Source organism: Ochotona curzoniae, unplaced genomic scaffold (genome assembly GCF_017591425.1).
Source record: "Ochotona curzoniae isolate NIBS_2020 unplaced genomic scaffold, NIBS_Ocur_1.0 contig_3432, whole genome shotgun sequence".
Taxonomy (NCBI): Eukaryota; Metazoa; Chordata; class Mammalia; order Lagomorpha; family Ochotonidae; genus Ochotona; species Ochotona curzoniae.
In genome coordinates, this window is record NW_024465859.1 from 1937927 (window position 1) to 1965770 (window position 27844).

At 38.2% G+C, this 27844-nt stretch overlaps 1 protein-coding gene and 1 pseudogene across 3 annotated transcripts in view; both read left to right on the top strand.

The window, feature by feature from the left end:
* The window catches only part of NELL1 (neural EGFL like 1), an 824967-nt gene that overhangs the window by 525177 nt on the left and 271946 nt on the right, over positions 1-27844 (top strand). The gene's annotated exons all lie outside the window — the stretch shown is intronic.
* Positions 10714-26377, top strand: LOC121156572 (annotated as a pseudogene).

Here is a 27844-nt window from a genome sequence, read left to right on the forward strand (position 1 = left end):
CTCTCTGGAGAATCTCCACTAAAAATCCTCCAAATGAGCTTTTCCCCTTTCCTTCTGGTATCTTCCTCTGATCAAGTTCAATATATTTTACCTATTTAACCATCTTTGATCTCCATGATAATGCTTTTCAAATTTATACTCACCCTCATTCCTAGCTAAAAATGCTGTATGTTAAAATGGTAACTTGTGAAGAGATAATCTCCAAAATTTCAGAGATTTTAACAAAGTAGTTATTTATTGCTGATATTGTTCAGTAAGAGTCAGTTTGGGTTCGGGATTGTGCTTCACATAGCAATTCAGGAACCGGTAACTTTTTATCCTGTGTCTCTGATTGCTTCTTGGCCTTCATATTCTACTTTATTCCATCAGCAGGTGAGGAATGAAAGGTTTTGTATGGGGTGAACTTGAAAGTGGTACCCATCACTGTATCTTTGTTTATGACCACAGCTAACACTAGCCTAGAATACATGTGTGCCTGAAACGAAAGGAAAGATACAGCTATTAATGAGTGTAGGCAATCTCTGCTATATATTGTTATGAATAAATTTTTAGGTAAAATAATTCACATGATTATTTGTAGAAAGTAGACTTTAGTATTTTTGAAAAGTGTCCTTGGAGATGCACTGTGAAGGTCGTTTGTAGACCTGCAAATGAGAAAGATTGGGAGTATCTAGACTTTACAGAGTTCCCCAATTAAGTGAGCTTATTTTTCTCAATCATATCATCACTGCTGCTGTCTGGTTTCAATCAAATCAAAGGCAGTTCACATTTTCTTCTGCCTTTTAAATCTGTTTCTGATTTTTTTTTTCTAGTTTTAAGGGAAATTGACCAAGTGCTTCATGGGTCACTTGAATGTGGTGTGAAGATCTCCAAATCATGAAATGCCTGTTGAGTAGAATTGTTACTGACACAATTGAGTAATGCTGCACTTGAACTCTGCATAGTTCATAATTCTGTTTCTTATATAAATGATTCCGACTGATTAAAATGACTGTTCCCTTGTTATGGTTAATGATTATTTTTTTCTAAAAATCAACCAGTTTGCCATTTAAAAACTTGCAACAGAAAAATCTTGTTTGGTTTTCTTGCATTGTGTCCTTGTATCAACCTGCTCAATTGGTAGTGACACTTTCATATAGTGGTGTACTCTGAAAGATAGTAGACAGACATAAGACAAAATTCAATTATTCAAATCTAGCATAACTGTATTTTTAGTGTTGTGTTAGGAAGAACAGACAAACTTAAACTATGTTTTCCTGTGGGTAGAATATTGAACTTTAACCAAATCTTAAATATGTAGATGTAAGTGATGAAGGAATTTTTTTTGTAATTCCTCAAAACATAGGCTGTTTTTCTATTCTCTCAGAGTTCTATCGAAATGAATTATAACAGCAAATGACAGTTTTTCTTGAAGCTGGCTTCACAAAGAAGCAAACTGATACATCTAAATTCAGACTAGGCACATTCCTAGAACTCTGGAGGCCACTATGGCAACTCTAAAACTTTCACATTAGATTTAAATTAATAATAAAATATTATGGAAAATTCGCAGTCCTAAGCATACAGAGAAGTTCTTTGAAGAGGCAATAGGACACCCTTAAAAAAGGTAATGAAATTTTCTGTGATTTCCTTTGCTGTATTGAGCAGCCCAATTTTGGCTTTCAGTTGAACACAATATTGTAGCATTTATTAAGCAGGCTTATGGCTGAAATCCATATTTTAGAGGTTAGAATATCTAATTTCTTCTGCTGTTTAATATTTCCTGTCTCAGAATGGAATTTTCCAATATAGTCAGATATTGAGTAGAAATGAGCACTGTTTATCAAAGCTCAAATTATACTAGATAAAAGGGAATGGAAATAAAACGAAAACAAGTCTATAGCTCTTAATTTTGTTGCATTTCAAGATCAATTTCATATTAAAAGCAATTCATTAGAGATAAGATGTAATGATTTTTCATGATGACCTGCTCACTAGGATGATGCTTATGAACTTGAAGCAGTGACAGAGTCTGTACTCTCTTCTCACAGCCATTAAACCAGAAGACAGCCTAAGCATTTCTGAGGAAAACATGAAAATTTGTAGATAATTCTCAGACATGATTAAACACATCACTTACTAGGATCACATTTGGATACTGCATTTATAGAGAATGCAACTTCATTATTGTAGATGATAATTTGGAGTTCGTAATAATATTATAGAAATTGAATTAGCAGAAAGAAGTCATAAACTTTGTAAAAACAAGGGCTTTTGGATATGGAGCAATTGGAATCAAATCAAATCTGTTATGGTCAAGAGTAAAGTCTTTTAACTTCCAGTTTGCAATCTTGCTCATGGAATATGGAGGAAATAATTCTAACTTTATAGTAGACATTACTGCTCCAGTCATTTGCCAGCTGGCTGCCCTCTAGTCCATCAAGCATGTGTCCAGTCAGGAAGATTCTGCTTGGCTTCCCTGCACTCAGGAGGACATAAAGTGAAAAATTGTGACTTGTAGGTTTTGACTATTTCATTGCAACCCTAGTTCTTTTACTTAAGCGAGCTGTGTCAAGTTAGTCTAGTCACTTAACCTCTCTGTTGCAACTGGCCAACTCCCTGTATGATCTTTTTCAGAGAAAAATGAAGTGTAAATGCTTAGGGTGCTTCCACCAGATGAATTTTTTTCATAAAGTATCTAGCTTATCACATGCCTCCTTGCATTACATTCAAGATAAACTTCACATTTCTTTCCATGATACACAAGACCTTTCTTGAGGATGCAGCTGGAGTGAATCAAATTCTGATACTACTGTTATTTTCTCTATATAGCTCAGCCTGAAGCAAAGACCACTCCTAATTTTACTTCATACCATTCAATTATTTTCAGTCATTTTTTTTAACAAAATATGAATAGGTAGGATAACAGCTTCTTTGTGAGGGAAGAAATACGAATATTAACTATTCTAGTATTAAAATGTTTGCGTTTTTATAATGAAATATATTTAGCATGAAATATATTTCTATGAGTCAGGTGGTCAAGGTTCTTAGTAAGCCAAGTGAAAAGGAATAATTTTTTCAGACTTATTTATTTTTATTTGAAAGGCATATTTATAGAGAGACAAAGAGAAACATAAGTAAGATAGATTTTTCCAGACACTGGCTCACTCTCCAAATGGCTGTATGGTTGGAACTGGGTTGGTTCATAGCCAGGAGCCAATAGTTTGCTCAAGGTTCCCCATATTGGGTCAGGGTCCCAAAGAAATGGACCATCTTCCACTGCTTTTCTCTTGCCCACTAGCAGAGAGGTGGATTAAAAGTGGAGTAGCTGTCCCATGAATTGGCATTCCTATTGGATACTGGTGCCATAGGTGGGGGGGCTTAATCTACCACACTATGGTGTTGGACCCCCCAAAAGCAACATTTGTGAAGAAAGAATAGCTAGAATATTTGACAACAACTTATAGAATTTCACTCCAAGTGTAGAAAATCATTATAAATCTTAGCAATTTACTGAATTTTTTATTCACTAAAAAGGTTTTTATTACTTAAATCCATGTTCAGGATTTTGTGGACATGTTTCTTCTCACTTTATTCTATAGCCTTCAAATTAAGACTGAAAAATGTAGCAGATAAGAGTGTTTCACATTGCTCATAGTAGTCTGAAAACCTCCCTGTTGCTCATGGCTATTGGGATTTAAATATTTTCTTTTCTTTAGAATGGTTTTGTTTTGATTCAATGTCAACTGTAAGCTGGATTTGAAGACCCACATAGCCCAACCTCTCAGATACATCTATGCTATTTTGAATGGATGATAGACATTAAAACATAAACTTAAAAGAGTCATTTTTTGGGTAAGATTGGAACAGTGATTAATTCCGATACTTTCCTAATGTTTATTGTCTTGAACAAAACATTTTATCCATTGTCATTCTGGATTATAAATATTGGAGACAATTGATAATGGCAGTGATTCTCAACTATAACTATATCATGATACACAAATGATATTTTTGGATATGTAGACATAGAAGAGGCAGCTCACTACTGAAGGTGACCAGGCTTGGCTGAGATCAGTAACTTTAGTTTGCTCTTGGTACTGTGATTGGAAAGATACTGGATATACAAACACAAAGTAGGATTTGGTCCTAGTTCAGCAGTTAAGCACCATTATGTTCTTGGGCTCTTCTCCTTTCCTTTTGCATCTTCAGTTCTCTCTGAAAAAAAAAAGGCTAAACATAAGTGTGATTTATCTGACATTTATAATGGAAACAGAGCACCAGATGAGTATTTTGTTGGGGGGCAATAACTAGGGAGGAAGAAAACTGAAGTTATTATGAGGTGTACTCATTCTGGTGATCAAATCCAAGCAGGGTTCAAAGGAATCAATAATCAATGATCATAGTCCAGAAAAATATTTTACGTTAATGAAGCATCTCTTGGCAATAGAATAAATTGCAACAAAGTGGACAGTATGGTTGGAAACACTGGGTAGGCTATATGAAGTTGTGGATGTTTAGGATGGTTTATCTGCAATAGTTAACCTTTAAACACTGGGTTAAATTTCTGGAGTTTCAAAAATAGAACTATAATGTTATCAGAGAAGCAAGTGTGAGATAATATTGTTGAGAATACATGGCTGTGTTTATTGAATGACATAGACAAACAATCTAATAAGTATATACGGGAGACATTGATTATTATTTATGTACACATAGTAGCAGAGATTAAGTTTCTGCTATGATCACGTAATTAGTAAATGCCAGAACCTGGATCTGTCTAACTTTTTTCTCCTGGTACCTTACAGAAGTTCGAAAACAAGGACCTTAAAAATAGGGACTAAAAACTATAGGTGGAACATAATTGGTTTTATTACCCAGCAGTGATTTGATAAAACTGGTTGCCCTGTGCCTTAGGTTAGGATTATAGCATGGAATAAATGGCAAAATTAGATGTGATATCCAAAGGCATAACTCAGAAGTTGCTGAATTGATCAATTATTACACAACTGAATTATTGTTCTTGAAGTGTACAATAAGTAACAGGTGAGGTAGCCTATTTGCACAGTATTTCTGCTTGAGTAAACCCACAGTTTTTATATCAACCTCAGGCTTAGTGCAGAGCTGGCAGAGAACATCTCATTTCGAAACAATTAAGCCAATTTGGAGATAGGAAGATCTATCAGGGCACCTCTACTATTTACAACTCAGGATACTCCGTGGAAAGGATATGGCTGTAACTACGTAATCACAGAGTGGATTTGAAGCTCCAAGTCTCTGATTCTTAGAGATTTTTTCATTACTCAAATGTTTTCCTACCTTATTTTGTTTTCATCTATTTCTGTCTATATACTATAATGATACCATATTAATACTGTACTGATTGTAAATATTATTTATGATTGCAACAATTTTTCCATTTTCAAAGTAGTTGTCACTGTTACTTTTCAGAAAATCCCTTCAGAAAAATGTTGTTTAATTATACTTTATAGGTAATGAAATGGTAAATAAAGGTGGTATGGAGCTTGTTCATGTGCACACATAAATGACAAGGCTCATATTTTTAAAATCTTAAATTCAAAATGTATTTCCTTCCAGTGCATTGGCCGTAGTTATACTCATGAGATATGTCATTTAATTTTTGATGCTTTTTGAAAGTAAAGGGGTAATAGTTATTTCATGTTTAAAGTTAAGTATATACCAGTTCCAGATTGGGCAATATAGGATAGGACATGTGGTCATCCTTTTAGTCACCCTTTGATTCTTGAGGAAGAAGAATATATCATATGTTTAAAAGTAAACATTTAATTCTAAGAAGAAAAATAAGACATAATGGTGTGCCGAAAAAGAATAATTTCAGAATGGGTATAGACAAGCAAATAAAATTAGTTACAATGAAGTGTTGGATAATTTATGGAGAATTCCAAATTTCAATGGAAATATAGAGTCGGGTTAGGGCTCAATTTCTTTCTTAGTCAATAGATTTTGGATAAGCTGATGATTGAAGCTGAGTAGAAATGAGAAATAGATCAAGAGATTTCGAGGAAGTTGTCTGGGGATAGTGAGAGACATTAATAGAGAAAGAGTAATGTGAATCAGTTACAGAAAAGAGCTTAGTTTTCAAGTGAAAGTATACTTTCTATGCCTGGTTATTCAAATATCAGAATTGCCTAAAATATATAGACTACAAATCTACACTGAGAATTTCTTTGCATAGCATTAGGCAATGAAATTAATAAATGTGTCTATGTGCAGTCAGCATGTGTTAAGTGTAAGACTAATTGCAAGACTAAAGGGAACATTCAAAAGGGTACCTAAAGAAAATGTAATGATGGAAAAAAGCTATTTCCTTTCTACCAGAGGAATTACATTATGGAAATTGTATTATCTGAATGAATGAATAGATGACTTTAAAAATCCAATGGCCAGCAAACAAGTGCATAAACTGTCATGAGTAAGCAATGTTAAAGTGATAGTTGCCCAGTTTATTAAAGGAATAAGAAGTTTGCATATATGAAAGAGAGTGAGTAAAGAGGAGACTTTGAAATTGGACAGCAGGAGAGCATATGCATGCCCAAGAGATCTGGGATCCACTGAACTGTGTGGAAATTCCCCTATGCTGGGCAACAATCTGTGGTCGGGCTTGTCTTTATCGCTAACCCCTTGAGTACAGAAGTTGCAGACATGCTGGTGATCACTGTTGAAAAGACCAACAAGCTGAACTTTACTGTCTGGCTTCCCCTTTGCCGTTTAATAGGTTTGCAATCCTTTCTTTTCACAGTACATTTCTCAGCCATTTCTGTAAGAGTCCAGCTGTGCTAAGATGGCCACTAGAGGGGATAGAATGTGGTTGAGTGGAGCTCAGGGACATCTGAAAGCCGCTGAGCAAGCCCGGTAGCCGTTAAATGCTCATCCAGTTGCCTTCCAGAAGCACATTCATTCACCTTTCTCTGACAGGGAGGGGAGTAGAGGGAATGGTAATGATCCAAAATGATAGACACTCTGGAAGGGGTTGAGCTAATTTACAGAGAAAGCTGCGGACTTCAGATGAAGAACAAAGAGCCTAAGTGCTGCCTGGGCTGTCCTGAGGCCACTGAGGGAGTCAAGTGAGAGAATTGGTAACTGAGCTGATTGGTCTTAGAGCGCTCTGGAATGACAGCATCTTTCACTGCTCAAGTTAGCAGGGGCTTGCATTTATCTTCACTGTCTCTAGAAGCTGAACTTCTAAATCTGGCACCTCAGCTTTGTGAAGTTTATTGATAACCTGTACTCTTCAGATATTCCCAGTTCCCAGGGAAGTCATCAGTGGATGACTGTTCTTTCAGTGGATGAAAAGCAGAGACATTATTCTTAGGAAACCCACAGGATATTCTGTAAGGCAAACAGGCTTTTCTGCTTGCATCCTTTACTTCAGTGCTAACAACTATACTCAGTTTCTTAGCAAACCACCTTTTAAGAACGAGCTTTGGAGAGAAAACTGCAATGCAATTTGACGAGATTACATCCAGGCAAACATCTGGGTGGAGTACTTCAGTGTAGCTGGAAACCTAGAAATGAAGGCATGCTGTTAAAGAGGTTGCATCTCATCATTGCACTGTAATCAGTCTGTGTCTCCTATCCTCTGCCATTTCCTGAAACAATCAGATTATTTTGTTTCCTGACAAAAGGATTATTGCCCTGCTATTTCTATATTTGTTACAGATGTCTGTTAGCGAACACAACATTTAAAATATTTTCAGTTCATTCTAGAAAGATCTCACTGGTTTGTACATACTCATCCCAATTCATTTTTAACTCTTCTTACCTCAATTTCTAATGGAGGAACACCACCATGCTTTCTATTTCTCATGGTGTTATACTTCATAATATGTGTACTTGGGCTTTTCATTAGGTTTTAACTTTTATGAAACATTGTCCTCTTCCTTAAAGAGTCAATTCAAGCTTTACCTATGCACAGAGGACTTTCCCAATTCCCTTATTATTCAAAATGATTCATCCCAGTAGAAGCAGTGCTTAGCTCCATACCAACATTAAACATGGTTATCACACCTTTTCTTAACCTAGACATGTCACAGTCAGTGATTTCCTTAAAAGCCACAGAGACTATCTTTCTTATTTTCATTGCTTCCTTCATTGTTTAGAACATAAGGAACACTCAATAAGTGGATGTCCAATGTTAACATTTTTAGGATTATGGTGTTTATTTTTGAAGGCTCCCTTACTTCATAGCTTTGAGGCATTTAATATTCAAATTAGCCCTTACTGAAAACTCAGCATATAGATGTATAGATTGGTGTGACTTGCCTTAGCTGTATAAAAGCTATGTTGTATACACTTATCTGTGCACGATGTAGCTAATAGTCAGAAATGAAGAGTTGCCTATTTAAGCCTGAACCCAAGTGAAGAGCAAATCGCACTGAGTTGCCTTAGTGACAACAATTAAGTTCCTCGAAGAAGATCTTCTGTTTGACATACTTATTCTGATTTTTTTCTTCGAAGAAAGTATAATGTCTCACTTCAGTCTAAGGCTACGAGTCATTTAAATCCATCACTGAACTTTAAGTTTTTGATCACCCTGAAATATGTAGATCTCAAACCTGAATGTAGAATCAAGTGTTCTTATGTTAGTAATTGTCAGTGATCTGAAACTGCTTCCTTTATTAAGTTGTGCAGCCTGTGACCATAATATTTGCTTCTCTTATTATGGACTACTTAATGTGTCAATGCAATGGTGATGCCATAGAAGAATCTGGAATAGAATACTCTCTGAGTTTGCATTTCCCCTGAAGCAGATGATGAGAAAAGGATTTGAGGCCACAGATTTTATTTGGGAGTGAGCACAGGAAAAAAAAAAATAGACTGATAGTGCTGGGCAGCTGAGCCAGGAAAGACATCATATATTGGTGCTTCATTTATGTGAAGTAGATTATACTCTAATAAAAGCTCATTTCTGATGGGAAGCATTGAGAAAGTGTATGAGATGCTTCCCCATGCCCCCCAAAGATAATTTCTAAACATTTGCTCTTGCCAGCTTCACCTCAGCTTTACAAATGCAGATGTTGGCAATGGGTGTCAAATATTTGTGTGCCAGAAATAATAAGTTCCAGGAAGATGCAGAGGAAGGAGTAGCAGTGTTCACTACACGAAGTTGCTAGACGAGGATTCTTCACACTCCAGTGTATCCCTAAGATACAATACATGCATGATGTCAGTGTGGGATTACAGACCTTAAGTTATTTATTCTACATAGACCTGCTAGAGCCAGTTACATGATCTTGAATTACATATCCCTTTAGTGTATAGGAAATATTAAGGGATTGCAAAAAGGATTTTATGAGGAAATCATCTGGGGAAATTCATCTTTCAACCTGTCTTCTTCACCTCCCAGCACCTGCCCTTTTACTGAATAAGGCAGACCTTCTCTCATGTCACGTAGAGAGCCTAGTATGAACCAGACTATGAGTTCCATTTCAAACAGCTTGGGATGCTGGAGGCAAGCTTGTCAGCTCTTAAGGAGCGGGAGTAAAGAGAGCTGTTGGTGTGGTCAGAGCAACTGCATGTTCTAAAAAGCCATCAGAGGAAGTATATGTTCTTCCCCATGGATGATGCATTGAACTGGAGCCATTTAAAAATTTCTGCCAAATTAATGAGATAATGAGAATGTATGTGAGTTGAGAAAGCACCAAAAGATCATTTTGACTGCTAGGATCATTCAGGAAAGTAAGGGTTTGATATAAACTTAGAAAATATGGAACTGGAGGCAGTAAAGTTATATTATCAAAGAAGAAATAGTTAGATTAATAAAGGATAAATTGTGCCTGAGACAAGAAAAATATGAGGGAAAATATGAAGTTAAGATCGATCTGGCTCCAGGCCTTTGGGTTAGGAGTGGCTTTTAGCTCCCTGGAGTGTGGCAGCCATGGGGGGTGCCCCTGCTGGGCTGGAGCCAAGGCTGGGGACTCAGGCCAAAGCCACTGCCCACAGGCAGTGACTGAGTCCTTGGCTTTGGCAGCCATTGCACCAAATGGTGCCAGGCTCTTCCTGCTGGTCACTCAGTGGCGAGTTCTCAAGTTTTTAGGATATGAAATTGCTGCTTAGGGACACCCATGAATGAGGCCAGCTTTAATGTAGGTGAGAGATGAATTCTGGGTGATTCCCAGTAACAGGGTCATGAAACTTTCTGGCAAGACTGGGGATAAAGACCTGATGGTTTGGAGGGGAGTGTCCATAAGATCTATTTGGGCCAGACTGATTTGCCAACTAAATTAGGAGTCCTGAGATGGGCTCTTAGCATAGAGCATCACTGACTGCCACACACCAGTCCACGCCAAAGCTATGGATGGGGGCCTGTTTGGCAGGGCTAGGTACCATTACTTGACTGGGTGGTGGAATAGTGGACTGGTCACATTTGGCAGGGTCAAGACACTAACTGGCACACAACAGAACCAGATTGGGGGTAGATTCTCTGGGGGAAGTGTGAGCCCAACCCTGTGGAAATACAAGTCCTGCAGGTTAGCTTGCGAGTTGGGGTGGTGATGGGCTAAGCTAGGAATGACCATGGCACCTGCCATCACTTATGGGAAAAGGAATCAATGGCAATCTGGGCAGGTCAAGGCAGCACCACCCGAAGGTGCATCCTAAAATAGGAAGTGGGGTAGGCCAAGCTGCAACTAGAAAGGGGCAGACCGGGCAGGCCAAGCAAACTTCAACTCACAAAAAAGGAAAAAAATCAGGATGGAGCACATGTCATTCCGACCTAGGCTCTTACATGAACTGGCCTTCATGTGGCAAGGATACTTCGGCACAGCATTGAAGGCAAAAGCTGAGACAGGTGAGGGGCTAAGCCAAATGGGTCAGAGTGCCCACTGGCACGCATGCAATCTTGGGCTGGGAATAGACTCGGCTGGGGAGCTTTGAGAGTACACCCTTGCTGGTTTGGGATTCCCATGGCAGGGTGTGGGGGCTAGAGTGGGGGCTGCGTTCAGGTCTGGATATGGCTGCAATCTCCCTTGGCACTGTTGTGGACTAGGGCTGGGCGCACCAAACTGGGCAAGATGCCAGTACCATCCGGTGCTCTGGAGAACCTGGGTAGATGTAGGATGGACTAGGCTGGGTCTCTGCCCCTACTGAGCCATGTGTGATCAGTGTCTGGGTATGGACAAACTTGGCTGGGATGAAACAGCTAACACCAAGAACTGGAAGGATTGAAGGCCAGCAATGAGGGCTGGCCCATGGAACCACCAATACATGCAAGACCTGGCATAGGGAGAGGTTCTGAAGGAGGAGCTTGGGCAACTCCTCTGACAGAACACTGCCCCTACAGGTGAGTGCAAGAACCACAAGAGAGAGCAACCCAGACCAGGTAAGAGGAAGATACCCATCATCATACATATGGCATAGGTGGGGGGCAGACCAGACTGAACCAGTTCATATCAACCGCTGGCGAATCCGAGCACCAGCATAGAATGTGGGTCATGCCAGTTTGGGTCGCAACACATACCAGTGCATATTAAGGAATGCCACGGTGAGGATGAGCCCTACCAGATGTGGTTGCAGCGTCCAAACAGCACACGTGAGAACCTAGGGGAGGAGGCAAAGCCGTCAGGGGAATGTGGACTCCCCTGCTGGACAACCACTCCCACTGGAGAGCATGAGTTGGGATGGGGGCAGACCAGAACAGGCAGGGCTACAACACCTGTGGGCCTCATGTGAGCTAGATTGAGAAGGGCCAGATTGGACTGACTGTTTCTACTGGTGCAAGCAAAAAGTAGAGTGGGTGAGGGTTGGTTGGGCTTTGCGGCAGCATCAGATGGCATAGGCTGGCACTGGGGGCCAATTTTGTTAAGTTAAATGCCGCCACCTGGAGAGTGCATAATTCAGGAGTGGGAGTGGTCTAGTAGGGAGATAGTGGGCACCTCCCTCATGGGTAATCACTCCTGCTGGATAGCATGAAAACCAGGACAGGGCGAAGGGTGGCTAGACAGAAAGGCACCTGCCAGTATGTGTATGGCTGGATAGTAGTTTGGTTGGGTCGAATTAGATTTCAATGCCCATTGACGAGTATGAGAGCTAAATGGGATGTGGAACAGACTGAACAAGCCTGCAATACATACTGGCATGCATGGAACCAGGGTAGGGAACAGGCCTGTTGGGGGTTAAGGGAAGTCACCCCAACTAGGCTGCAGTTCCCACTGTTTTGCGTGAGGACTGAGTATGAAGTTTGTAGGATGGAGCTGGACTACCACACCCATTGGTTCAAGTGGAAGACAGGGCTGGAAACAAAACTGACCCAGCAGTTGAAATGACCAGCATGTGCATAAGCTGATTGGGGTGACAGAGAGTGCCAGACCCTGTACTGGCAAACTCACAGAAGAATCAGGTCTGGGATCATCTCAGATGAAGTTTCTTTGGAGATCCCTCCAACTGAACTGCTGATCTCAGAACCCCAAACGTGAAGAGACTATGTCAGCCAGTAAACTCTGAATAAGTTTCATTGCGATTGGAACGGTGAGATTGGCAGCAATTCAGACCTGATGAACTGTCAAAACTGCTTGAGTGGGACACTCAAAGCATGCCTCACATCGGGGACCTGGGATGGGTCGGGGAGGCTGGGTGGGGTTATTCCATTTATTTCTCCCCTGACCCCAGATGCAGGGAAAAATATTAGTGTGGAAACAATGATATTACCCACTTTCCTGTAGCCCTTAACCCTTTGTACCCTAATCAACTAAGTAAGATCATTAAAAAAAATAATTAAAAAAAAAAAAGATCGATTTGGCCTTGGTCAGAAAACTGTATTTTTTGTTGTTGTTGTTGTTGTTGTTGTTGTATTTGCTTGCTGAAGCAGGTCATCAGGCCTGGGATCTGGTAGTTTTGACCCTGGTAAACATTTCTTAAATTCCTATTAAATACGCAATGTGTAGATTTTGGAAATTTGGGGTTGAATAAGACAGCATGCTTATGCTTGAATATTGTACCATCTGCGATGTAGAGTCTTTTGATTAATTTACAGTCCTATTGTACAAGAGTTGTATCATTCTTTTTCATTAATGTTTATTTATTTTACTTGAAAAAATCATGGAGAGGAGAGGCAGAGAAATCTTCCATCTGCTGGTTCACTCTCTAAATTACCACAGTAACCATAGCTTGGTTGGTCTGAAATGGAGAGCTAGGAGCTTCTTCTAGGTCTCCCACATGGATTCCTAGGGCCATTATTAGTGGGGACCTGGAACTGAAGTGGCACAACCAGAATTAGAACTGGTACCTCTGTGGGATGCTGATGTTGCAGGTCGAAGACTATCTTGTTATGTTATGGTGTAGGCCCCAAGGATGGTACATTCTTTAAGCTTAGGGGGAGTGGCTGCTATAATGTAGAAGTATAAAAAAATCTGGTCACATTTTATTGGAATTTAAAGGGTTAAACCTGGGTTTAAAACATTGATCAAGAGGTATACATTTAGAGAAGAAATATGTAAATAATGTAGAAATATAATTTTTCATGGTCCTTCTGGGTTCAGAGTGTTATAGGATGGTACTGAAAAAAGAGGTGATTGGACAGCAGGAGATAAGCATAGTTCCAGAAAAGTCTCATGAATAGCCTGGTTCAGTACCCATGAAGTCTATTAAGCACTTTGGAAATGAATTCGTGTAACTTGCAAAATAACAATCATACTAGAGTCTTTTAGATAGGTGGGAAGATGGGAAATACTAGCTTGGAGTGTTTCTACACTATATACACATTGTCATATTTCCCTGTATGTGTGTTTTATTTTAAAGGTAAGTTCAATTCTTTCTCATTTGAAAGGTACACACACACACAGAGAGAGAGAGAGAGAGAGAGAGAGAGAGCTCAAGACCAAGTGAGAGAGAAAGAGGGAGAGAGAGAGAGAGAGAGAGAGAGAGAGAGAGAGAGAGAGAGCAAGCATTCTATTCACAGGTTCATTCTCCAAATGTCCATAAGTGCTAGAACTGGGCCTGGGTTGTAGCCTGGAATCTGAAATTCCATCCATCAATGCCACTTGGGTGATCTGGGCCCAAGTATGGCTCTTGTCGGTGCATTAGCTTGGAGCTGGATCAGAAGTGAAGCATTGAGGACTTCAGTGGTGCTTAGCAATGCTGGCGTCACAGGCAGCAACATGGGGCCCACTGCTTGTTTTTAAAAGTGATTTCTCTCCAATAATTCAGCTTGCCTACATGTGGAAAGATGGCATATATCAATGAAACAATTCAACTTGTTTGGCAGAATTGTTTTTAAACTGAATTTCTTTTTTTCTTTTCTTTTTTATTAATTACATTGCATTATGTGACACAGTTTTATAGGTACTGGGATTACCCCTACCCCTCCCCAAACCCTCCCCTCATGGTGGATTCCTCCACCTTGTTGCATTACCACAGTTCAAGTTCAGTTGAGATTTTTTCATTGCAAGCATATACCCAGCATAGAGACCAGCATCTTATTGTCCAGATAAGTTCAACGGCTTGTTGGGGAGACCATCTCTGGTCTGAAGGTAGAGCCGGCAGAGTATCATCCCAATCAATTAAAAGTCCCAACATAACATCAGCAATAATTTGTAACATTGTGGGATTAAATGACATAGTATTGAGTAAGCAATATGTTAAAAAGAAAAATGCAAGTTCTTAACCACATTCTGTGACTTCTTCATTGACATTTCAATTTTAGTTTATATACAACCAGGTTCTATACACCTTAAAATAGCTATCGATTACTGTTCAGCTGTCTTGTGTCTATTTTCATTATAGTATTTAGCTTTTTATAGCGTCGAAGCGTAATTTTGTTGAACCTGGCTTTTTTTCGGGTAGTCTAGACTGGCTTATAACTCTAACAAGACATTTGTCAACAGTTTAGGTGCAGAACAGTTTTAGGAGGGGTGTGCAGAGAAATCCTAAATACTCTAGTAAGGAGTAACTAATCTTCGTGTCCCACCTAGTACGGTATAAGTGAATCCACGCTGACCGTTTACTCTCTGATTCTCAGCTTTTCTTGTTGTTCTCTGTCTATTCTAGATTTTTCTTAGTTTTGATTGGTTATTAAACTGAATTTAAATAGCTATCCTGATTTTATATTTTAGAGTATGTTATATATGGGGAGTAAACTGCAAGGAATGTTTAATGCACACTCAGAAAAATACCATCAAATCTTTAAATCTCTTGTAAACATGGCTAGGCAAAGAGTCTTGGTTCATTTAGTAAACAGACATTTATTGAGTACCAGATACTGCTGTGATGCAATAAGCATAGTAGGAAACCAAACGGATTAAATCTCTGCAGCTGAGGAATTAGATAACAACGACAAAATAAGTGCACAGCACTAATTAGTGAGGCTGGTTGTGGTAGAATAGGATCCTCTGCCCAGAGTGTTGGCATCCCGTATGGGTGCCAGTGTGAATCCTGGCTGCTCCACATCTAGTTCAGCTCCTTGCTCATGACCTGGGAAGACAACAGAGGATGGCTCAAGTCCTTGGGCCCCTGTGTCCACGGAAGAGACCTAGAAAGAAGCTCCAGGATCCGTGCTTTGAATCAGCTCATCTCTGACCATTGCCAACATTTGGGGAATGAACCAGCAGATTTAAGACCTCTCTCTGTTTCTGTAGTATCTACCTTTCCAATAAAAATAGATCATGTTTTTTAAGTTTTATTTTATTTTTATTGGAGGGTCAGATATACAGAGAGGGAGAGAAACAGGAAGATCTTCCATCCAATGATTTATTCCCCAAGTGGCCGCAGTGGCCGGTGCTGTGCCAATCTGAAGCCAGGAGCCTCTTTCCAGTTTCCCATGCAGGAAGTAGTGACAGAATAAGCCAGGTAGGGCCTGGTGTAGTGGCCTACTAAAGTCCTCGCCTTGAACACGCTATGATCCCATATGGTCTCCAGTTCTAATTCTGGCAGCTCCACTTCCCATCAAGCTCCCTGCATGTGGCCTGGGAAAGCAGTCGAGGATGGCTCAAAGCCTTGGGACCCTGCACCACATGGGAGATCTGGAGGAAGTTGCTGGCTCCTGGCTTTGGATTGGCACAGCACCAGCCATTGTGGCCACTTGGGGAGTGAATCATTGGATGGAAGATCTTCCTCTCTGTCTCTCCTCCTCTCTGTATATCTGACTTTGCAATAAAAATAAATAATTTTTTTTGAAGAGAATAAGCCAGGTAGATATCTGGAAAGACTAAGGCACATGAAAGAGTTGGTAGGATCTCTTCCTGGTAGAAGATGTTAATAGAACTGGAAATACATCTCAGGCTGGAGCATCTGATGAAGAAGCACCAATAGCAACTAGTTTCAGAGGAGTTAGAGCCTAGATAACTGATGACTCTCAAGTCTTTGTAAAGATTTTTGAGGGCAAAGTAGAAGCAAGAAGACTAAATGGGTATTTGAATAGTTCGCATAAGACCTGATGATGGAGCATAGAAGTCTTAAAAGTGGCTGAATTGGGGCGATGTTTTACATTTAGAGGCAGCACAATGTTATTGAATGCTGGTTTAAAATAGTTCAGTGTCAGCAATGATGATTTTAAGGCTTTTGGTGTCAACCAAGAGAACAGTTATTTATGAATGTGGGGAAAATAGTAAATAAACAATAATAATATGGAAGAAAATGGTGGGGAAGGAAAATGGAGAGGAAGTAAGGGGAGGGCAAGGGAGAATCCCTATAACTACAAAGATGTATAGTGGAAAATAATAAAATTATTGTTGAAATTTTGAAAAGGTTAAAAAAGAAAAGAGAAACAGCTATTGAACTAATTGGGCCTAGCAGAGCCAGTTTATCTTACAGGACTTAAAGGGATTGGAAATTCTTTTGTCAAACACTAGAGGAAAATTGCATTTTGAAGCTACATTGAAGAAATTAAAGATAATCTGGTTCTTTACATATTATAACTACATTCAGTAAAATGCCAGTGCTATAAAATTCAGGAAGAAATGAAGATTGGTTTAGGCAATCATTGGTGTCCATCTCACATCCATGACCCTCCCATTTTTGCTATTGCACAGAAATGGGTGGAATAACAGAAGAAAGCACTGGTATCCCAAAATGTCTTTCCTGTTATTTCCTTTCAATTTCCCTCCATTTCTTGACTTTCTTCTTTTTTCCCCCCTTTGCTCAGACACAGAACTTTAAATGCAAAAATGTTATTCTGTAGTATGCTGGGCAATTTTTCCTGAAAGACTGTTAACATGCCACAGTTGAGTTAGATCTTGCAAATGAGGAATTAACTTTTCTTAAAGATGAGATGAATGAAAGCAAAATATTCTGCTTAATTTTCAAGGGCACAAGTTGACACTTTACCTATCTCCATAGACTTTATGTATGTAGCTGACACACTAATTCCAAAATATTTTTTTTTATCAAGTAGCACTCAACTGGTACACAGGTACTAGAAAATAGTAACAATATTACCTATGATTGAACTTAATTTCAACAAATGTGGCATATTATACATTTGCATTGTATAGTATTTTGGAACGCTATCAAAGGAGCCTGGGAAGTTGTGGCTGGCAGTGTGGCTTCTGATTAATGCCTCCTTAGAGGCTCAGAACATCATTTTTTTTTAAGCATAGTCTGCAGGTTTGGGGCAAAAACTAAATAGAAGGTTCATTTTCATTTGACCACTGAACTGTGCACATTTCCATCCTTTGACATCTCATACCAAACTGCGGTTCAGTAAAGATAAGTGTCTCAAATTACTGGAGAATTGTCTGCCTTCTAGCTGGTAACCTAGCAGACTATTAAGTATTCAGCAGATAGAGAGTTCTCATCAACACAAAATGATATTCTGTCTTGAGGGTTACTGAGATATTTGGCATATTTTGGATAAATGAATTTTAACTTTTTCTCATGTTGGCCCTAAAATGATTAAAAAGTTATTCTGTGATCACAAAATATGACAGATTTCAAAGTACATTTCAGCAAGGAAGAAATTATGTAAGTTAATCCATTTTCCTTCAGAAGATATATTAATACTTTCTATCAAGTTCTTAAATTGTTAAATAGAGGGAAGCTACAATATTGAGTACTGTAAATAGTCTTTAAATGAAGATTATATTAAAAGTTCTTTGTAAGTTACTGAATAGACATTCCATTAGTCACTAGGCTTAGGAATGAGGACACTGGTTAAGAAGCCCATGTCCCGTACTGGAATGCATGCCTGTGGCATTTACCTCTGTCTCTTGTGTTCAGATCCTAACCTTGGAGACATATATTGAATCCCTGGCTACCAGTTTACTTCCTCAGTCACAGCTTTCATAGGTACACCAGTGATGAAAGCTCTCTCACTTTCTGTTTCTTTCTCTTACCTGTCTCTCTTTGCTTTGCAAATAAACAAGTTTTAAAAATAAGCTAATGTGACATGCTATAATACTCAATTAACAAAATTGGATTTAAGAAATCATTGCTATTTAGAATGTTAGTATGTTCTTATCATTTTGAGATAATTTTGTCATGGAATATTAATTTATCAAAAATAGTTTTCAAATGCTCTCCTGTTATATAAATTATTAACCTTTCATGTTCTTGAACAGAGCTTCCCCATTATTTGGCTTATTTGTAGACTCAATGTCTTGTGAATATCTCTTCACCATGCTTGTAGAGGTCTCTTTTGTGGAAGGGAGCCCACGTGTTTGAACCCAGGCCATCCACGTGGGAAACTTAGTGGCGTTCCTGATTCCTGATTTTACTGACTTCCATTTGGAGAGTCAGATAGCAAAAGGATGGTCTCACTATCTCTCTTCTCCCTCTATAACTCAGCCTTTCAAATAAATAAGTAAATCTTTGAAAAATTCGTAACCGATACATGAGCAGTCCGTGGATGTTGAAAATCTAGACTTTCCTGACTTTTAAGAGTGTAGATGCTCATGCGTTTGTCTTCAGTGCTTGTTGGATACTCTGTTCCCCCATCTCTTATGTCTCCCTTATCTCTTTCTGCTTTGTTGTTTTCATGCTATATTTCTAGGTTCTCTAGTTTTCTTGTTTCTTTTCTTTCCTCTTTTTCATATATTTGTCTTTTTCATGTAGTATCTGGAAGTCATTTATTCTGTGTTTTCACTGCTCTCTCCTTGCGCATTTTTTTTCCTCACTTTTCCCCCACAGCATGCTGGTTTTTGTTTTTCTTTCTTTTTTCGGTCCGTGATGGTGATGTGGTAACCCTTCCCTCTTAAGGGCATCAGTTACAATGATAAGGACTAATGAAACGTCCTTAATGAATTTCCAGTATTTCCCTTGCTGTATTTGTTAATTTACTTTGGCTTGTCTCTTTATGTTAAAATTTCCTTAAACATTTGAACCTGACAATTCTGCTTCTTGACTTGGCAATATAATCTATCCAGAGACTCTGTCTCAGTGGGGATGCAATGCTTCATTAAAGAATTCAGGATAAGCTGGGTCATTCTCTTCTTCTGAGAAAAATCTACTGTCAGTATCTTTAAGTGTTGCATAACTTTGCTGATTTCCTTAGGAAATAACTCTTTATCATGCCTGTGTAGGTAATGTAAGTCCCTCTTTAATCATTCTGATTGCTATAAATGATTTTAATTATTTTCCCTGTGTTCAACATAAACCAGATTCTTAGTTGTGCATGGTGTTCCAAAGTGAAAATAATAAATCTCCCTGATGCTTTTGGGCTGAGGTCAGAATAGTCATTTGACTGGACAGGTGGGGAAGAGGAACTAGATGCGTACCGAGTTCTTACAGAGCTGCCATTTCTATTCATTATTACCAATAACTGAATCTTTTGCATTTTGTAGAAACAGTTTGCTTCTTTGCTTTTCTCAAGCAGTGTGTGGGTTCCAGATGTTTTCAGACCTGAGAAGGCCATTGCCACTTCCTCTTTTGTAGTTTTCAAGATTTTTAATTGCTTTGTATTTCTCGTGTCCCTTGTGAGTACATAATCTTATAAAAAAAAGGGGAGAACTTTCTTAAAATATAACTTCATTGGAATTTCAAGAAGGGACAGATAAGAATGCATCCACTTAATTAACTGTCTTTTCTTGGAACTTTGTAGATGTTTTTAATTTTGCACGATTACTGGTTCTTCTGTGATGGATCTGAGAGAAAGAGAGAGAGAGTAAGAGAGAGAGAGAGAAAGGGAGGTGCTCTTCAATGGCTTCACAGGGACGGGAATGATAGCGTGTATAAATGCAAAGAAAAAGAAAATCAGCTTTCTATGAGGAATGTAAGCTTAGAGGGAGGAACCCTGAGATCGAAACTTCTGCTAACTTAGAAGGATTTATTAATCAACTTGGCATCTTGCTTTCTGTATTATAAAGTGATTTAGACAATAGCAATCTCATAGTTACATTTTGGAGATTGAGATAAAGTATCTCTCTGTCAAGCCTTTTTTTTTGGTATCTGATAGATGTTGTTTTGCATCTTGCAGATAGGAGCTGGAATACTGGAAGGAGTCCCTTTGAGAATATTTTTTAGGCATATGTGGTTTTCATAAACACCTATTGTAATGTTGACCAGGGTTAACCCAGTTGACTGAAATAAATAACGTTTGAAGTGCTCTGTCCTTTTCATATTGTTTCGTTGTTTTAAGAACCTTAGTATATGAATTGTGTCACACTATTTTAAAATGTATGTGATATATTTTACAGGGAATGTGAAGTTCTTGTTTAACTAAAATTATAACTTTTTGGGAAAGCTCACAAGAGTATGGTTGCTTGTGTGAGCATGTGTGCTTGTATATGTGTGTGTCAAAATAATAACTGCAATATGTTTAACAAAAAAATGTTTCAATGAATCAGGCTTGCATTCATTGTTAGCACAAAAAGATCCTCTAACTTTATCCTTATTCAAAGAAAAGCTTCCAAAGTATTAAGCTGAAAAATATAATAATCAGATCTCTGAGTATTTCTTGGAAGCCCATGATCTTGATGGACAGAGGTGGAACTTAGTGCGGTATAGTCAAGGTCCTAAGTAGTACAGAAATATTTAGTAGAGGTATTTATGTGACCATAAAGTTTAGTTAGAAAGAATGATTAAGATAAGCTATTTCTAATTTGCCTCTAATTTTGAGTTTTTACCTCTGGTCTTTACAAAGGAGCAAATTTGGCTGCTTAAATATCACTTTCATGACTAGATTATAAACAGATCTGTTTCAGCTAAAAACTGAAAGGAAGAACGGATACATGGGTGCCATGAAAATCATGAACTACCCACCCTCACCTCAATCCTTTTATTGCAAGGTAGAATTTTTTTCTTTGATTAAATTAAAATAGTATCCAATAAGCTCTTCCTTATAAAAAGAAGGTGGCATTTTCTCAACATTTTCCGCAGTGTGTTTGCTATTACGTGTTGTGGAAAACTCAGAGGGGATTTCAAGATAACTTTTAATCTGGATATCCACATATCTTTGCCATCTGTTGGCTTTCCACTGGTTATTAATAGGGATGGCTTAGCAGATGAGAAATTGTATTAATTGTGCAATAGAGAAGAGGGAACAAACCTAATCTCCGTGTATGGATTCTTTTTAGAAAAAAACCTGTAAAACATGTTCATAGTTACTTCTCTAGGACCATTCAAATGAATTTCAAGAACATTCTGACAGAGCTTGCATTAAATTTCCTTCTGGGCATTAGGCAGGGCTTTGGTATAAAGTAATCCCAGGGTGTGAGACTTCACTGTTTCTTCTTCCTTTTTTTAAGAGATTTATTTATTTTTATTGGAAAGTCAAATTTACAGAGAGAAGGAGAGACAGAGAGGAGGATCATCCATCTGATGTTTCACTCCCCAAGTGGTCGCAGCACCTAGAGCTGAGCTGATCTAAAGCCAGGAGCCAGGAACCAAGAGCCAGGAGTCAGGGGCTTTTACCAGATCGCCCACATGGGTCAAGGTCATAAGGCTTTGAGTCATCCTCTTCTGCTTTCTGAGAGCACAAGTAGGGAGCTGGAATAGGAGTGGAGCAGCCGGGATATGAACTGGAGCCCATATGGGATTGCAGTACATGCAAGGCATGGACTTTAGCCACTAGGCCATCTTTCAGGGCCCAACTGCTTCCATTTTTGTTAAGTACTGTCTTTCAAAGCAGTATAATTATGTTTGGGAAATATTTAACATCTTGCAAGTGCCTTCAGGGTATCATATAAATTCCTTATTTCACAATTCAAGACCCTGTACTCTCTAATGCTTTTGTCACCATTTTCCAACTAAAATCTTTCCTATGAATGAAACAGAAGTATTTAGCCTATTCTTCTGGTTTTTCAATTTTTTTTTCTATCTCAGAATGTCTTTGTTGTTTGCCTTGCGAGGGATCAGACATCATTCTCTTTCCCAAGCATCCTTGCCTGGGCATGTAGACATTGTGTACTCTTCACTTCCACAGCATAGCCAGTTCGCTTGTGAACTATTTGTCAGCAAATCCAAGTCCACATTTCATCTAGAGACATATTTTGGTTAACTTTGTAAAGACTGCAAGCTGTTAGAAGGTAAAAGTTTAACACTTGTATCAAAGCATTTCTCTTTTTACAAAAGAGATCATGAAATTCATAAGGACTAAGGAAGTTGCGCATCGCAGAAAGCTTGGCTGTGGCACCCACACTCTGAACATTCATCTACATGGCTTCATAGTGGTGTCAGTGACCCGGTCCTCGCCAATGCTAACATTAATGACCTCTGAAAAGGATTTTGATTCTATTGGTCATTTGTTCCTTGAATGTTTCATTTCTCTTGGTTTTTATGATATATTCCACCTTTTGTTCTTATCCTTTGTATCTTTTTTTTTGTCACTATTATTTCCTGCTATTTCCAGTGTTGATAGTCCTCAGTTTTCTAATTATTTTTGTACATTCTTCTTCCTTGACAAATACTTCTTGATCATAGTTTCACACCACATTCCTGGATCACCATCAGTCATGATACTTATTCACCAGCATTAATTATTAAGTGCTAATGAATGATCTGCTTATATTAGCCTTTCATTAGGATATCAAACTTACTCATTTGCACTTCAATAGTGCATGTTTTTTATATATGAAAAGGTGGAATTTCAGTTTTAAGTGTTAATTGTTAGCTCATAATTGCTATTTTATACTTAGTGAAAATATCCATGAACTGTAATTATTGATTCATGCTTAATCATTATAGCAATTTGGAAATGTCATAGCCTGTAACTGTGGATTCATAGTTGTTTTCGCATCCTTGAGTCTTTACATTGATACATATTTAATAAAGAAGAGAGGTAAAGAAAATAAATATGTGAATCTACATTTTCATAACATAGAAATGAGAATGAGGCTGTTGTTATGTTTACAAGTCACAGGCAAAGTAATTATCCAAATAACATTGCAGTAATGTTTATATTGGTATTATATTTAGTATTATCTTTACGTTAATATTACAAATAAATGTAAATATTGCTCACTATTCATTTTAACAATATAATAGGAATCTTTCTTGTTCTGTATTAGCTGATTTTTTATATTTTCAAGGTTCTGGATAAGATCTTTAAAATGTAATTTGATGTATTCTTTTTCAAAGATTTTTAAATTTTTCTTAGAATGTCATCTTCATAGAGACAGAGAGAAAGATCTGCTGGTTCACTTTCCAAGCAGCCGCAGTAGCTGGAGCTGAGCCAGTCCTAAGCCAGGAACCAGGAGCTCCTGGGTCTTCTTCTGGGTCTCTCATATGGTTGCAGGGTCCCAAGGCTTTGATCCATACTATTCTGCTTTCCCAGGCCAAAATTAGGGAGTTGGAAGGAAGGTGGATCAGCTGGGATATAAATGGCCACTCAAGTGGGATCGTGGCGCCTGCAAGGCAAGGACTTTAGTCACTAGGCTACTATTCCAGGCCCATGTGTTCTTGTTTTGTAAAAGACTTACTTATTTTTATCGGAGAGGCAGATTTACAGAGACAAATAGAGTCAGAAAACGATCTTCCATCTGCTGGTTCACTCCCCAAATGACTGCATTAGTTGAGGTGATCTGAAGCCAGGAGATTCTTCAGGGTTTCCTACATAGGTACAAGGTTTTGAAGGCTTTGGCCCATCCTCTGCTGCTAATGTGTTTTTTTGTATTAAATAGCCATATGTACTTTTTTCCTTTAAAATTGGCAAATTTTTATGTGGTTAAATAAATTTAATTAATCATTTATTGGTGAATGCTTTTAATATACAATATATACAACAGTGTGGGAACTGTTTTATTTTTGGACTATTTTTTTATGTGTGTTTGGTTTTCATTACAAATCTGTGTATGTTCCTGGGAATATGTCTTATATGAGTGCCATTCATCATGTCACAGCAGAAGAAAAGTTGAAAACCTATATTCTAGGGTGTTTCATATACTCCTGCACATTGAACTTTCTCACATACATTGATGACTCTTGAATTTATATTATTACCCATGATCCTGTCTCTGGGGCCTCAGACTCATTTATGTCTCCACCATTATGTAGATTTTCTCATTTTCTATCCTATTCTCCCTACCCAGCTTCTCTTCTCCAGTGCTGGGCATTTACGTTGATGGCGTCATTTTTCACCCAATCTCTTAAATGCATGAAGAAAAATATTCAGTGTCTCTGTAGTCAGTAGCATACTCCCTATTTATCTCCAAAATATCCATGATAGTACTTCCCTTTAACACTGTCTTCACCCTAAAATAGTTACTTGTCATTTTTTGTTGGAACCATTTCATAGCACAGTGGATCTCAAATTTCAGTACATATCAGACTCACTAAAACAAAAGTATTTTGTCCCAATTCATGTCTTTTTCATTCAGTAAATTCACAGAGAGTTTCAAGAAATTCTATCTAAGAGTTTTTTGGAGAAAGTGTGTTTTTTTCCTGCAACAAAGTAGAAAATACTCTGCATAATGCTGTGATGTTGGACACCTACATTATGTAATTGATTCAAATCCAAAGAATGCAAACACTGGTTCATCTGTTGTAACAAACATACAACTCTTAGGAAGGAATTAGTTGGTAGATAAAGCTGTGTTTGAACCATCCACTCAATTTTGCTATGGTGTTAAAATCAGTCCTTAAAAAGTAGACCCTGTTTCCTTAAGCATAGAATACAGAGTTTAGTATATTCAACAAGCCTTGTAAATTATATCCAACTCTAAAATGCTTATTTTTCTATTATATGAGTATAGTGTATCACATCTTGTCTTGGGTAACTGAACTGTTTTTTTACTGCAATAGAATGTTTGTTCCATATAGACTATAAGGAAGAAGAGAGAATTGTGACCTAAGGAACAATTTTGGATTCAGAATTTCACCAAGTGAAGAGCACTTATTTTTCACATGAATAAATCTTATTATGCCACTGAAAATTCTAACAGTCATCAGCTTCTCTGTGAAGGCAAGATTTGAGATCATCCTTGAAAAGTTTTACTTTGCCATGAGAAATACTTGAGGATTTTCCCTCTTCACAACACAATTCCCGCATCAGCAACTCATGGTGGACAGCACATAGTGACTAATTCCTGGAGATGGCATTTGGGCCAGAACTTATGCTGCATGTGCAGGATGTATGCAGGCATGCCTGTGTGCCTGTGGACTTTGAGGAAGTGTTGGTCACTTTGGATGCTAGTGCAGAGGACATTGAGAATGTCATCAAGGCCATTTGCTGAAACTGTGTGGCTTTGAAGGGCAACACTGAAACAGATTACACCTTGCTACCTCCTCACAACTCCTACAACAACATGTTCATATTACCCTAGATTTTGATGCTAATGTAATCCATTTCTAGAGTTGGCCAAATGTGAGACGTGACTTAAGAACATAGATATCTTAGTTGTTTGGGAAAACACAGAGGGTGAATATAGCAACCTGGGGCATGAGAATATGAGAGGAGTAACAAAATGTTTAAAAACCGTTACGAAGGCCACCTCTATACGCATTGCTGAATAAACCTTCCAGTTGGCCAAGAAGATAGGTTGCTGAAAGATAACAGATGTGCACAAGGCTAACATCATGAAAATAGGAGCTGGCCTCTTCCTCCAGTGCTGTAAGGAGGTGGTGTCCTACTATCCTCAGCTTACCTTTGAAGGCAGGAATGAGGATCATGCAACAATACAACTGGTATCCTGTCCCCAGCAGTTTGATGTCATGGTAATGCCCAGTCTTTCTGGTATCATTGTTAACAATGTCTGTACAGGATTTGTTGGAGGGCCAGGCTTGGTACCTTGTGCCAACTATGGCAAATTACATGCAGTGTTTGAGATAGCTTACAGGTAATCATGCAAGCATTTAGCCAATAGGAAAATTGCCAATCCCATGCCATGCTGCTGACAAGTTGCACCATGTTGAATTACCTCAAACTCCACTGCTAAGCAACCCATATTCATATGGTAATCTTTGCATCGCTAGATAACAAAAATGTTCTTACCCCAGACATTGCAGCCAGGGTGCCACACTGGACATTATTCATGACATTATGGACCACATCTAAAGTATCAGTTAAATGATCAGTAAACTGGAGGCTATCTATCTTTCCAAGATTTCCCAGTGCCACTCTACTGCTGTTCTCATCATTTAGAAGCACAACCAGTTTGGTTAATGTGAACTCCATAATAAGCCATTTTCAATCCTAATTCAGAAGAGCAAGGAGGAATTATGACTGTATTTTTATCATTAAATTAAAATGCTGCAATCATTGCTTGTCTAAATAAGTCAAATTTACTATGGTGTAAATGAAGACATTCTTCTCTATTTTAATCTTCAGTTCTCACTTCTCTAAGATAAGAAACACTGAATAAATCAGTTCTTTGTGGAGTCTTAGGGGTTTTCCTAGAATCTGGCATATTGAATTTCTTGTTGTCATTGAAATTCAACAAACTAGTCTACAGAGAAATCAGCTTTCTCTCTAGAGGTTGTATGTGAGTTAATTAGTGCAATAAACCTTGCCTAAAAATATACATTATAGCATTAATAATAAATAAGGTAATATGAACCAAAGATAGAGTATAAGGCTTTCACTTCTAGTGAAAAGTCTGTCTTTTCCTTCTATCCATTTTCTGATTTTTGGTGTTAGGAATTTTCTGTGCTGTTCTTTGTAACAAATGGACATTCTAGGGTACTGGAGGTCTTCAGAAAGGGGCATCTTGAGTATGTATGTTATCTCCAAAACTTACGGGGACCATAATCCCTTACCATGCAAATAGAATCATGGATTGTAAAGCACAATGCTTAGTACTTTTTAATAGGCTTACTATAAACCTTTCCTTCAAAGAAAGAGTGTATGTTAGAAAACGGAATCTACTGGTCTAGTTAAATTAATTACCATTTTGTTAAATTGCCGTATTTCTAAGGTCATAGTTAGACGTGAAAACAAAAATAATTTTGTTAGTGCTTAGAAACTATTATTACTCAAGGAGAAAATAAAAAACCTAGTGATGATAAAACGTTAGAGTAGTTTTGTCAACAAAAAATTGGCTTTGATATAGAAGTAAAATTGAGATAACATTGGGATTGCTGTTTTTGGAACCAGTTTTCCTATACCATGAGAAACTCCGATTTCTAATAGACTGACTAAAATGTATTACTTTGTTCTTACCTATATATAAATCCAGGGCTAGGGTTTTGAAACACTGAAGGAATTATTTTAGGGGAACATGACAGCCTTCAGCTATCCAGAAATATTTATTGAAGAATAAGGCAAGAACAGATGAGTCAGTTATAAAATTCTTGTACTTCAACCACGTCTCTGACCAAGGAGCCCACTGGAACATGTGGTGCCTGCGCCTGCATTGATTTAGACATCAGCTATAGCTAGTTTGATTAGTTTAGCAAGGGGTAGATACTTGTTTGAAGTGATCACCCACCCCCTAACCTTTGCACCAGTGTGCATCTATATCTATATATCTATAGATATATCTATATATATCTATATATCTATATCTATCTATCTATCTATGTA